At 41.0% G+C, this 12,796-nt stretch overlaps 1 long non-coding RNA gene across 3 annotated transcripts in view; it reads left to right on the forward strand.

Moving 5' to 3' along the window:
- Positions 1 to 12,796, forward strand: part of LOC123373868 — a 153,958-nt gene that overhangs the window by 14,619 nt on the left and 126,543 nt on the right. For 2 of the 3 annotated variants that reach the window (XR_006580902.1, XR_006580904.1), the window contains exon 2: positions 2,784 to 2,936. The exons of the other annotated variant lie outside the window; for it this stretch is intronic. This is a non-coding gene — a long non-coding RNA (uncharacterized LOC123373868). The remainder of the gene's footprint in view (positions 1 to 2,783; positions 2,937 to 12,796) is intronic. 3 annotated transcript variants of the gene reach the window in all.

The following is a 12,796-nucleotide window of genomic DNA, read 5'->3' on the forward strand; positions in this document are numbered from 1 at the left end:
GATATTGCTGCTATCTCATCTTTGACCATGTTAAATATAATCTGTCCTTTGAAACAGCTGATCTGTCTTGTTTGGTTCATGAAAGGGACTTGAAATGTATTTTACTGTATTATATTTAATAGCATCTTAAACTATACTTCTTTCGATTTGAGAGATCCTAAGATATTCTACTGATTATATACACAGTACGAGTGTGTGTCTGTGTGTGTGTGTGTATATGTGTGTGTGTGTGTGTATATATATATATATATATATATATATATATATATGAATGGATTTTTTTCTCCCTTTTTCCATATTCAAAAAGTGTTAAAACAGAATTTTAAACTTTATTTCATGTACACAAACTAATGAAATTACAGCAAAATTTATACTCTTAAATCACACCTAATTCTTACAATAAAGTTTTTGGTTTGAATACTCAAACAGATGAATTTGAAATTGGCTGTCTGTGAATATTCTGCTGTAATTGCTTAAAACATGCTGTTCTTGTGAACATTTCTGTCCACTCATTTGCTTGGTTAGTTGCAGAAAGTGAACCCAGGGATGTGAATTCAGCTGAAGCAAATCTATTTAAAAATTCAAACAAGTATTCCTAGAAAATGTGGTTTTCAGAATTCATTCAGTTCTATATGTGTAGCATTGAATATTGACGAAGGAAGAAGTCTTAAACATTTTCCCTGAGGCCTGAAGGTTTTAGTTACTTAGTTGATCTTAAAGGCTAGATGGTTGTGAGGGGATTGAAACAGAAATTTAATCATTTGGCTGTGAAATGCCAGCAGATTAATTGCAGAGTGAGTAATAAAATTCATGTATGGTTCTGATGCAATTTTTTCCATACAAATCTAATGTTAATCTTTTTTGTCATATGGCAACTCAGCCTGGGTTCATGTTCACATCTCAAATCACACTCAGCCTTTTGGCTTGACCTTTGGGCCACTACCAGATTGGGACAGGGAGGTAAATAAAAATAAAGCAAAATATATTTTACTGTATATTAATCTCATTTGTAGGTATTTTAAATCTTGTTAGATTTACAATATAGTGCCACCGTCTTCTGAATAATAGTGGTTTAGGCCATGTCTATACATACAGTGCTGGAGCTGCACAGCTGTACTGATACAGCTGTTTTAATATATATTCTAGTAAGGTGTTCCACAATATCAGTTAGACTTCATTGAGGTTGCCTATGTTTTAATTAGAGCTGATCATTTGACGTGTTTTGAAGCTTTTTCTCATCAGAAAATGGGTTTAATCCCAACATTTTCCAGAGACTCAATTTTTGTGGGATTTTTCATTAGGAAAATCTAAAGGAAACAATTCATTAGAGTGGCTCAGCAACAGGGAGATAGTGCAGTGCATCATGGAAGATGTAGTCCAGCCACAAAGCTGGTCCCATAGGGGGAAAAGAGGTGATTAAGAGTGACCTGGAACTACAGCTTCCATGAGGTATTTTGGCAGCTCAGGCAGAGGCAGAAATTAATGTCATGTAGGGTTGACTGGAAAACAAGAATTCCATTTCACATTAAATGCTGACATTTTGTTTGTTCTGTAGTGGAATGAAAAGTAGACTCCTTGAATTTTTTGAGAGAGCGCCACCCAAAAATAGTCAATGTAAATGTTAGGGCACTTACCTGTGATATGGCAGATCAAGGTTCAAGTCCCTGCCTGATTCAGAGGGAGCTATAGAGTCAGCCACTCTCCTATTGGAGCTGTTTCACTTTGTAGAAATACTTAAATATTCATTAGGAAAGGGTGTGTGTATGCATGTATGTATGTATCTTCATAGCCTGGTGGCTGGGCATTCACCTGAGTTCTCGGAGACCAAGATTCAAGTCTTGCTCCAAATCAGGCAGGACTTGAACCTGGATTTCCTAGAAGAGACCTGACTGAACTGTTAGCTGTTCCTCCCACTGCCCGCCCTCTCTCTCTCATTTGACTAGAAATTCCATCCAGGATCTGATGAAACTTTCTCAAAACGTATGTTTTCATGAAACATTTGGTTAAGAAATTCTCTGTCAACTCCTTGTAAGGGAGAATGAGCCAACTCAGACCTATTTGGAAGTAATTAAATCCCTTGGTGACTAGTTGGCTGCTAATGAGCCTGCTAAAGGTTTACCAGGGCTCAGCTGGGTGTTTCCCAGAGACTGGAAGCTCCTGAGAAGAGGAGCTGCCAGAAGAGCTCATCAGAGCAAGGGGCTTGGAAGGTATACTCTGAGGGACAAGAAACTCCCAGTCAGTAGCAAGATAACCAGCCTGTCAGAAACTACACGCTACTCCAGAGCAGATCTGCAGTTCACTGGTTGCCACAGACCCCTGACTCTGGGGAATGATTCTCCGCACATAATGGCAAAAGGTCTGACTTCAGGGAAGGGTCCTTAGGTGACAGAATCTGCCCTCCAGCAAGTGGTGGACCCAGGTGGGAATGTATAAATTAAGACCAATTCTGTCTCCCAGCTAAAATGCTGGGGTGAAGGTTTGTTAGTGTTTTCATTGGGCCTTTGGTTAATACATGATACCCCTCAGAAGGGGCATTCTTCTCTTTATAAGACCTTGTTGAACTTACTGATGACTCTAGGGGGAACTGAGGCAGAGAGCACCTCCAATGCCAGAGAATGCTACAGGACAGGTGCACCCTCTGACAATAACAATTGTATATATTCATAGAGCCATTTTACTGTGGCATAGTATTAGATGTTTTTAATTAGAGCACATTATGAAAAAATAGTTATAACAGGAGCATTGCAAAAAAGTTACTTTATTTTTTTTTTGTTTGTGTGTAGGTACATGCTAACATATTAGTGCACAGATACTATGATGATGGACAGCACTATAAAACCGTAAACTAGGTTAACATGGTACATCTGGATATATATTCATGGGAGCAAACAGCAAGTAAAATGGTTAAAAAGGAGCAATTTTTGAGCTGACTACTTGTAAGTATGGAAAACAGATGCTTTCTGAATAGTGACATGCAAACCACTCATCAAATCTGGCTCTGCAGAGCAAGTTTCATACAAGCGTTTATTCTGTAGCTTAGTTATAGCTGCAAAAATAATACTGTCTTATAGTATAAGATGCAGGTGCTGACAACATGCTATTGCTAAACTGTTGATATGACAGTAATTCAGCTTTTCAGTTCAAAATGGTTATTAAATTCATGTCTATATATCATGCTACTATAACAGCATTGTTCTTTAGATGAACACAAGTTATGACTTTAAATCAAGTAGCTTAGGATCCTATATTCCAATCAGGAATACAACAGGCAATCCAGACATGTTACCTTATTTTCCTCCACCACCTCCACTTATCCCCTATTTCACCTTTTTTTGTTGTTGTTGTCTGCTTCCTTCATTGTATACATGCTGCCTCTGGAACCAGCTCGACAAGCTCAGGTTGTCATGCTGTCTGGAGTGACTCATGACTGTGAGTGTTGCCCTCAGGATGGCAAATGGGTGGTGTGTTTATATTTAGATTTCCCCAAGCCAGGAACAAATGTGAACTCTTGGATCACTGTAACAGTCTTATTGTGGAGTGTCAGACAGTCCCCTTAGATTCTCCAGTCTGTTTTACCACCCAAACAAACTGGATTAGTGATAAATGGTCATTTGTCTTACACCAAAAATTACACCATGTTCAGATTGCTTCTGGTCCCAAGAGACCAGTCGCTTATCCCAGGTCAGTTGGTATCGTAGATCTTATACCAAAGAGAAGGCCTGTAGCCAATTCTGTAATAAAGGTTTATTAACTAGGAAAAAATCAATGAGTTATTTACAGGTTAAAGCCAGCAAGTGTGTGTGTGTGTAATTTTCCTGTGGCTTCTATTTCCTTCAGCTTCCAAGTCGACAGGACAAACTTCCTTGCAGATAGCATTTCCAAGATGTGATAGGGTCATTAGCAAATCCTTTGTATTGCGATATTCCTTGAGGGCCCAACTGATTTTGATAGTCCTCCTGGATGGGCAGAGGTGGGGGACGATTCCTGTGCCTGGGTTCACAGGTTCAGAGCAAACATTTTATAAAGCAAAACTTACATGTTTCTTATAGCATGGAACACCGACATTACAAGTGAGATTAATGCATCAAGCATTTCATAGATTCTGATCACTAAATACATTCTTATAAGAGTAATACCTATTTTGAGCAAAACTAGCATACAGGTGAGCTTGTCTGGTCTCCAGCTATAAGTTTGTTGGTTCTTGGCTAATGCCTGCAGCCTGGGCAAGAACTGGCATCTGGCCTGCCAGTGTCACACAGGTGTGGTGTGGATTGCTGCACCAAGACCAGCCATGCCTAAGGCATCTAGGACAGCCTCTGGTGGTGCTACAGAGGATGCTGCATGCATGCTGGACAGCTGCTCTTTTTGTATTGGGCTCCTTGGAGGTCTTATCAATTAGAATGCTGCTGATACAGAGGCCAACACCATTTAGCTTTTTTACCTTTGTCTGGCTCACACACAATTGTGTGTGTAATATAAAATAATGTGTGCACTATTCACTGTGTGGGGAGTGCAGGAGGTGCTGCTGCGTAAGTGTCCATGGCAAGTTCAAGTTGTTGGGCCGAAGTAAACACTGGAGTGATTCCCAATTCATTTGGCTGCTTGGACTGTACATTGGACAGAGTATTTCCTCTAGAAGATGAGTGTTATGCATGCCTGTGCAGGTAGTTAGTTGTGTGCATATTTGATCACAAGAACCTACATATTGAGGCGCTAAAGCTGGATTATACATTTTAGTGTATGTCTACACTGCAAATTAAAATCTGTGGTGCCAAGACATGGAGCCCAGGTCCATTGACTCAGGCTTGCAGGACTAAAAATGGCAGTGTAGATACATCAGCCCACGTGGGAACAAGGGCTCTGAAATCTAGTGAAGATCTGCTAAATTTAGCCCCACAGCCTGAGTCCTGTGACCTGGGCTCTGAGACTCAGCCCTGCAAGTTTTTTGTGGCTGTGTACACAGGAACTGACTTTCTGATGTGCTGGGGAGTGCTTGACCCCTGGCTCTGCCCCAGGCCCTGCCACCATTCCGTCCCTTCTGCCATGCCATGCCCCCCACACCTCTTCATGCCCCGTTCTGTTCCTCCCCACAGTGTGCTGCATCCTCCCTCCTCGCCCTCCCTCCCTGCTCTGGGGGCCAGGGGAGGAGCTGATGGGGGGCGGGGGCTACCAGTGGGTTCTCAGCACCCACCATTTTTCCCCCGTGTGTTCTCCAGCCCCGGAGCACCCATGGAGTTGGCACCTATGGCTCTGTAGATGTATCCTGAGAGGCTTTGGAGCTAGGTTAGCAAGTCCAGAAAGCTACTTAGCTCTAGATTAAAGAGCACCATTGTGAAATCCAAAATCCCATGACTTCTGGAGCAAATAACTGACAAGCTGTTCTGGGGAAGCTTGTTTGAACTGTCAAGCTGAATAACTGCATAAGGAGGCGGTATCAGCTGCCCATTGAGCAGGGAGTGCTGGTTAGCTCCACGAGAGATGACAAGGTCCACTAGAGAAGCTGCATGAGACTTAAAAATCAATATAATGCATGCAACAGGTAGGTGTTAGCTGTTCATTGAGTTAGGGTATCTTGTAAATTGTACCAGGCAATTAGGTTCAAACATTATGATCTGGCACAATCTTCCAGAATTTAGCAGCCTAGGTCCCAAGCTTCAGTCAAATCTTGGAACATGTTATAAGTCCCTTAGGAAATAGTTTTGGTTAACCAGAGTTCACACAATGGTGATTTGACTTCAGCTATAGTTCTCAGTGCTACAGTTTATAAACTACAGAATTCATAACTGTGCTATCTAAATTGGTGTCACTCAATGAAATAAACCATGTTGGTAATTTTAGATTTTAGCGACAGCTTCTGCTGTTCCCTGACACCTGGCATCTCTTAGCTTGAACATATGCATCAACTTTTGGAGCAAATGGCTGGTCTGAGGCTATCTTGAGTATGGTGGTCAGGTGTGTGTCATTTTGTTGAGAATGTAGTTTAGATGTGTTGATATTTATGACGGAGAACACTTGTTCACAGAGGTATGTGCCTCCAGTTATAGAATTCTTGATGCAAAGGGCTTCAGTTTGGGATTATTTGATCCCCGATATTGAAAACTTGGGAAAACCAATAGTGGAAAACTTGCCCTTCAACGGTGTGTGTCATGCTGCAGTTAACTAAGTTCCATTTGAAACTGCTCTGGTACATCATGCACACTGGCAGAAAATAGTATGCTGAAAACTGCCAACTCTACTTCATGTTCTTGAAAATCCTTTATCAGATCAGCAATTTTGCCCATATACCTTTCTATGGTGTCATCACATTAAGTCCTAACAGTGTCTCATAGTGATTTCAAGACAGGAAAATGTGCCAACTTATGTGGGGAAAGTTGCTTCTCCCACAACTGTAACTTAATTTTAAAAGTGTGAAAGTTGTCATCGTATGCTGTCACTGTTTGGTTGTGTTCCCTGTATTCTTCTGTTGAGTAAGTTCAAGTATCTATTATGAAAGCAAGGACTTAAAGCCATTAATTGTCCTGTAATTCAGTGACAGTTTTCCTTTTCTAATCCATGGAAAGTTGGCTTTCACCACACAGTTCATAAAAGAACTTCTACACAGCTCAGCGTGATACTGCAGTCCACAACAAATGTCACATTATTTCAGCAGCTTTCTGAAGTGCTGGTGGTTGTGACTCTAGCTTGATAAAATTTACAGTTTTAGCAACCCACATCCATCACATGATTCATTTTCTGAAGTTGTACTTCAAAGCTTCTTGATGTAAAATGCAGTGAAAACTGCTGAACTGTTGGTTATGGTTGATAATTTTCAATTTGGCCTTTTAATTTTGTCACAAGTCCAGCTTTCTTGCATACCATTGAGGGTACCCTGTCTGTGGCTAGACTCCCAGCTCTTGTCCAGTCCAGATCCAGTTTGTTCAGAGTTTCCACCAAGTTGCTGAAGAGGACACTTGCTGTTGTTGCATCTCTCATCTGTACCAATTCTACAAGCTCCTTTGCTATACACATTTTCTCATCAGCTCCATGAATGAACGCTGCTAGTTGAGAGACATCTACACCTGGGCTTTCATCAAATGCAGCTGAAAAAAAAAAGACTTTGCTTTGTCTTGGAGTTGACTCTTCAAATCCTCAGCTAAATCATTGTTTCTCTCAGCAATTGTGTTTCTTGAGAGGCTGATATTTGCAAAAGTTTGCTGCTTACCTGGACAAACTAGTTTGTAAATTTTAGCCTGCAGTTCCTCAAAAATTCTTCCTCAGAAAATGGTTTAGATGGCATCACTATTTAATGGGTAATCACGTAGCTTGCCTTAACAGCAGCATCACTTACTTGCTGAACATCAGTAAACATGCTTTTTCAATGACTGGCTTTGCTAGTTCAGAGTATTTGTCTTCATGTAACTTTCTTGTGTACTTGTCATATTTTCATCATGGTTTGCTTCTTAGGCCTGGTCTACACTAAGGGGGGAGGGGGTCGAACTAGGGTACGCAAGTTCAGCTACGCGAATAGTGTAGCTGAACTCGAAGTACCCTAGTTTGACTGACTTACCCGTCCAGACGTGGCGGGGTCGAGCTCCGCGGCTCCAAGGTTGACTCCGCCACCGCCGTTCGCGGTGGTGGAGTTCCAGAGTCGACCGGAGCGCGCGGGGAGTTCGAACTATCGCGTCTTGATTAGACGTGATAGTTCGAACTCCGAGAAGTCGAACTCACCGCGTCGACCCGGACGGTGAGTATAGACCTACCCTAAGTCTCTTTGAATGTTGTATTCTTTTACCATAACTTTCTATTCTTTACCAGTCAAACGTGTGCGCTTTCCATTCATGTCCACAAAGAAATACAAAATTCTCTATTTCTCTCAAAAAAAACAAAACAAGGAGTCTGGTGGCACCTTAAAGACTAACAGATTTATTTGGGCATAAGCTTTCATGGGTAAAAAACCCACTTCAGATGCAAGCACAAGTTTTTGTAGATACAAACTAACACGGCTCTATTTCTCTTGAAATGCAGAACATGCTTGACATATCGTTCTCTTGGATAAAGATATGATGGCCATTTGTCACAAGCTGAATAAATCAAGGAAGGGAAGTGTAGAAGAAAAGGCATCTCCCCAATTTTTTTTTCCAACTTAAAGGGGAATCTGTTTTACTGGCTTTAATAGGCATTCACCCTTTGACTTCTTTGAAGTTTTCTTTTCTTTGCAATGTCTGGTTGGGATTTCTACTTTCCAGCAGGCAGTGTCAGGGACTTTAACCCCGACAGCAAAGTTTGTTGTCTGACTGCAGAGAGACAGGCAACACCAGCAAGGTCCGATTAAAAGCTCTTTATTGACAAGTGCACTTATTAATAGAGAGCAGCTTGTTTTCAGAGAGAACCAGCCCCCTCCTTTACAACTAAGTATAGGTTATATAGAAAGTTCCGTTGCGTCACAGATTATTTATTTCACACAACCCATATTTCACCCCCCTTTGGTTAGTAACAAACCCTAGTAACAAAGCACATTGATTTTTTTTTATAATGTAAGCAAGTTATGATGCCCCAGCAACTTTTTTATTAGCATGGTTGCCAAACACCAGAAACTGAAAGACAGGAGTTAAGAACGGACCTAAGACAGAAACAGAAAGTAAATACAGAAAGGCTGGCTCCTTATCAGTTCCTCAAACGAACTGTTCTTAACACAGCACAGCTGGTACTATGCCAGGAATGCAGCTCCCCACTTATTTTACTTTTTCCCAGCGCTTTGTGAAACATGCTGCTTTTTAGTATTTTTTTACTTTGGAATTACCCAGAAACCTTTGTTAGCCTGACTTCAGTCAGGTTGGCATAACTGGTTTTGTGCTACATCTTTATTCAGGCCTAACAGCAGGTAAGCGTTCTTCAATATCCTTTCCCTTCGCCAGGACACGTACCAGCTTCCATCAGATTTAGGCCTCTCCCAGCATCTCTTAAACGTGACCAAGTGGTTCTAGGGGCATGTCTACACTTGCCTTCAGAGCGATCGATCCAGCGGCGGTCAATTTATTTTGTCTAGTGAAGACGCAATAAATTGACCGCCAAGCACTCTCCTGTAGACTCCGGTACTCCACCGGAGCAAGAAGCATAGGTGGAGTCAACGGGGAAGTGTCAGCAGTCAACCTACCGCAGTGAAGACACCGCAATAAGTAGATATAAGTACATCGACTTCAGCTACGTTATTCATGTAGCTGAAATTGTGTAACTTAGATTGACTGACACACACACACACACACACACACACACACACACCCGGCAGTGTAGACCAGGCCTATGTCTGTACATCAGATTTTGCTGGATTGCTGTGCCAGAGTCTGGACTATAGGGGTGTGATATTGTAGAGCACACCAGTATGTTGTGCTCTAACTCCACTGTAGAGATAGATATTACCACATTCGAGATAGAAGCCAAACTCAAACAGCTTAATGGAACTAAATCGGGGGCCCAGATAATCTTCATCCAAGAATATTAAAGGAATTGGCACATGAAATTGCAAGCCCATTAGCAAGAATTTTTAATGAATCAGTGAACTCAGGGGTTGTACCGCATGACTGGAAAATTGCTAACCTGGATCACTTTTTTTTCCTTTCTTAAAAATAGGAACTGAGTAACTATTGGCCTGTTAGTTTGACATCTGTAGTATGCAAGGTCTTGGAAAAATTTTTGAAGGAGAAAGTAGTTAAGGACATTGAGGTCAATGGTAATTGTGACAAAATACAACATGGTTTTACAAAAGGTAGATCATGGCAAACCAACCTGATCTCCTTCTTTGAGAAGGTAACAGATTTTTTTAGACAAAGAAAACACAGTGGATCTAATTTGCCTCAATTTCAGTAAGGCATTTGATATGTTTCCACATGGGGAATGATTAGCTAAATTGGAAAAGATGGGGATCAATATGAAAATTGAAAGGTGGATAAGGAACTGGTTAAAGGGGAGACTACAACGGGTCATACTGAAAGGTAAACTGTCAGGCTGGAAGGAGGTTACTAGTGGAGTTCCTCAGGGATCGGTTTTTGGACCAATCTTATTTAATCTTTTTATTACTGACCTTGGCACAAAAAGTGGGAATGTACTAATAAAGTTTGCGGATGACAGAAAGCTGAGAGGTATTGTTAATACAGAGAAGAACCGGGATATCATACAGGAAGATCTGGATGACCTTGTAATAGTAATAGGATGAAATTTAATAGTGAAAAGTGCAAGGTCATGCATTTAGGGATAAATAACAAGAATTTTGGTTATAAATTGGGGAGACATCAGTTGGAAATAACAGAGGAGGAGAAGGACCTTGGAGTATTGTTGATCACAGGATGACTATGAGCCGGCAATGTGATATGGCCATTAAAAAAGCTAATGCGGTCTTGGGATGCATCAGGTGAGGTATTTCCAGTAAAGATAAGGAGGTGTTAGTACCATTATACAAGGCACTGGTGAGACCTCATCTAGAACATTGTGTGCAGTTCTGGTCTCCTATGTTTAAGAAGGATGAATTAAAACTGGAACAGGTACAGAGAAAGGCTACTAGGATGATTCGAGGAATGGAAAACCTGTCTTATGAAAGGAGACTGAAAGAGCTTGGCTTGTTTAGCCTAACCAAAAGAAGGCTGAGGGGAGATTTGATTGCTCTTTGTAAATATATCAGAGGGATAAATATCAGGGAGGGAGAGGAATTATTTAAGCTTAGTACTAATGTGGACACAAGAACAACTGGATATAAACTGGACATTAGGAAGTTTAGACTTGAAATTAGATGAAGGTTTTTAAGCATTAGAGGAGTGAAGTTCTGGAACAGCCTTCCAAGGGTAGTAGTGGGGGCAAAAGACATATCTGGCTTCAAGACTAAACTTGATAAGTTTATGGAGGGGATGGTATGATGGGATAGCCTAATTTTGGCAATTAATTGATCTTTGATTATTAGCAGGTAAATATGCCCACTGGTCTATTGATGGGATGTTAGATGGGGTGGGATCTGAGTTACTACAGAGAATTCTTTCTGGGTGCTGGCTGGTGAGTCTTGCCCACATGCTCAGGGTTTAACTGATCGCCATATTTGGGATTGGGAAAGAATTTTTCTCCAGGGCAGATTGGCAGAGGCCCTGGAGGTTTTTTGCCTTCCTCTGCAGCGTGGGGCATGGGTCACTTGCTGGAGGATTCCCTGCACCTTGAGGTCTTTAAACCATGATTTGAGGACTTCAATAACTCAGACATAGGTTAGGGGTTTGTTACAGGAGTGGGTGGGTGAGATTCTGTGGCCTGCATTGTGCAGAAGTTCAGACTAGATGATCATAATGGTCCCTTCTGACCTTAAAGCCTATGTGTGGACCCAGCTGGCGCACACTGAATATTCCTTAGTGCGCATTGATGGTAGTCCTGTTTGAAACAGGTCTTCATCAATGCACACTAGTAGGATCTACATGGGGGAGTTAGAGAGCAACACACTAGAAAAGTCCAAAGATTCACGGGAAGTCCACAGGCCAGATGAAACTGTTCCATGGGTCATATTCAGCCCACTGGCTGTGTGCTTGGACCTGCTATAACAAGGGTGTCAAAAAGAACAACAGAGGAAAAAATTCATAGAAATTCCTACCAGTTTCACCCTATTACAGTGGTAAACACGATGGAAGCTGCAGATGCCTTGCCTACAATAGGGCTTCCACAGGTGATATCACCTATTCAATGCTAGCATTAGTGATCTTTTTTTTTTTTTTAAAGATTCCTTAGTGTGGAGTGGCCGTGGGCAGGGGCTAGAGAATAAGTAGACTGAGGTAAAACAAACCGAGCATAAATAAGAAATTGAGTAACATTTTCAAAAGTGACATAGGTAATCAAATCCCATTGATTTTCAGCAAGACGTTATATTCCTAAGTGCCTAAATCCCTTTTGAAAATGGGATGTAGGCACCTAAGTCACTTATATTTTAATCGAGAGAGTCTCTTTCCCTGCCCAAATTTGAAATGGATATGCATCTAACTGTATCTGTGTTCCTTAAGTTTCTTCTTTAGATGATTTAACATTAAACCATATTATAGCTGCTATTTTGATAGCTGCAGAATTGAGTCGATGCAGGAGGAGAGCGGGAGCAGTATTAATTCTGTTTTTACTTGACTGTATTGATTTTAGGTTGATTAAACCTGTACATTTTCATTATGATTAGTTACAGCTGGAACTCAGGAAATATTGATTGGTTTGAAAGTGAAAACTTTTAGTAAAGTTAATACCAGTATTTTCTTGATCTTGCATTGTCTACAAGTATTTCTCTAGAGTAAGTAAAGTAATGAGATTAATTTATAATGCTAATGTGATTTCTGTGTCTGGCACTGGCTAAGCAACAAGTCAGATCATGGCTGAGTCCCTGAGACTGCAACTCAAACACCATTTTCCACCTTCTGGCTTTTCATATCGTTTGGTTTCAATGCATTTTATGCTGGGAAGTTGCATTCAGTCACAAAAGCATTTGTCATTGCAAATGACATGATTTTCTGTAATGCACAGTCAGCAATGGAAAGATAATCCTTCATTATTTGGAACCGCAACCATGGGAAAGAGACTTGTAGAAAATTAACTTTCCTGTTTGCATCACTAGACAGTTGTAAAAGTCTTTCTTTCCTTCCCTGTCTAGTCTAATTCCAACAAATAATGCATTTTGACTCTCCTGTTTTGGAACGGTCTCATCCCTGCTCTGTGAAGTATGCCGTGAAAGCTGTTTGCATATTGCTCAAGAGTTCTAAGATGCGTGTAAGACCAAAATGGCAACTTTCAATTACCTTGTTATGGAGGAGAAATATTT

The sequence above is a fragment of the Mauremys mutica genome, chromosome 7, assembly GCF_020497125.1.
Source record: "Mauremys mutica isolate MM-2020 ecotype Southern chromosome 7, ASM2049712v1, whole genome shotgun sequence".
NCBI classification, from domain to species: domain Eukaryota; kingdom Metazoa; phylum Chordata; order Testudines; family Geoemydidae; genus Mauremys; species Mauremys mutica.